Here is a 1888-nt window from a genome sequence, read left to right on the forward strand (position 1 = left end):
CCACGCTCATGTAAACCGGTTACAATACACTAACAAAATTTAGTACCGACGCACTCTCGCCGGCCTGTTCTTGTTCGCGAAAGCGTCCTGAGGTAATGACTTTCTCACTTAATTTTAAGCCTTACAATGACACAGGCGGCAAGTACAGTCAAATGACACAAACTTGAATAACCATTTCCTGTTAAATAGTTGCTTTGTCTGAAAGCGTCAAATTAAGCATGAAAACAGATACTTTTGTAACGTATAAAATACACTGACATTCAAACGGCTATCGCAGGTTATTATCATTTTAGGTTTAAATATTCGTGTTTGTAATAACTAGCTATGGTCACATAAATTATGGCTGTTACATCTATATACAAGGATACGCACTACACGGGTTAAAGAAAATTCTACACTGACCCGTAACGTAATAAAATTATGTTAAATTTTAATAAAGACTATGATATTCGCTAAAATAACGTTAAATGGAAAGCATGCAGATTTATATCAATGTATATCGTTATTTACGTTGGACATAACACGAGTATCGTAAAAAGATTAATAAACATTATTGAACAACCGATCCTATTTTTTTTATATTTAAGAGGTGACATACAATATATTTTGACTATATTTTCGCTTACGCTGCAGCATAACTGAAAGCCTCAATATCGGAATAGATTTCTTGTTTGCAAATTTATCTTACAGAAATGCAAACCCGAGCAAAGTTTCGTTTTAATAAGACATTTTGCATATTGTTTAAAGTAAACAACAACGAAGATAAAAAAAAACATTAAACATAACACCTTACATGATGTAATGAATATTTGAATCGATCAAAATAATGAGTGTTTTCATGATTATGTGCGGGGGTTTTACTTAAAGGGGCCTTTTCACGTTTTGGTTAATTGACAAAATTGAAAAAAGTTGTTTCATATTCGCAAATTTTCGTTTTAGTTATGATATTTGTTAGGAAACCGTAATACTGAACATTTACCACGCTCTATAATAGCCTTTATATGCATCTTTTGACGATTTAAAAACATAAAAATTACAAAGCGTTGCAACGCGAAACGATTTAATAATTTGTAGAGTTCTGTTGTTGTCGTTTTATTTTGTGAAGCTACAAGGATCGCTTATATCAAGTATAAAATACCTCTCTATGTGTATACGGAAGGATGTCCGAGAGGTCTAATGCGTAGAGTTTTTACTCCAGGACTCAAGGGGTCAGTGGTTCGAGTCCTGCTGAGGGTTACCTTTTTTTTTTTAAATGTTATTCTTGATTTTTACTGGAGCTTTTTCGATCTAATGTTTACATTTATCAATATTAAGTATTTAATGACAAACTTCAAAACATTCCAAAATCTGTGAAAAAGCCCCTTTGATGGCACTCAAGTGTTCGGCTAAGATACTTCTGAAAAGCTTAAGGTACGTTAAAGTTTAAAACAATTTATCTTGGGTGGTTAAAATACGCGTAAAGGCACCCTGTTATATTCGGGGTTACTCTTTTGTATATTTTCCGAAACCCGGGTACTTTGTAGTGTACTTAAGAGTACACGGTGTACTTTTAAGAAGTACCTGCGCCAACAATCACCTATAAAGGTTAAATTCCACTGTACATAAGTATTCGTTAATGAAGTTAAATTGCAGACAAAAACCTCATATGTTTTTAAGTCTCATGCACAAAATTGGATGTTAAAGGTAAGTGTATCAGATGTGATTGGTCCAAACAGATTCGGACTTTCTACACGTTTTATACCAACAAAGTCTTAACGTAATTGTGTTAATATGATATTGCCACTAACGAAATCGTGATAGCGTTTACCGTTGAACGGAGTTGACTGTCTATTCTTGTATGGCACCTAGCCGTCGCTCACATTGTAAGTAAATTCATATGCTACGTGAT

Source organism: Dreissena polymorpha, chromosome 13, assembly GCF_020536995.1.
Source record: "Dreissena polymorpha isolate Duluth1 chromosome 13, UMN_Dpol_1.0, whole genome shotgun sequence".
NCBI classification, from domain to species: Eukaryota; Metazoa; Mollusca; class Bivalvia; order Myida; family Dreissenidae; genus Dreissena; species Dreissena polymorpha.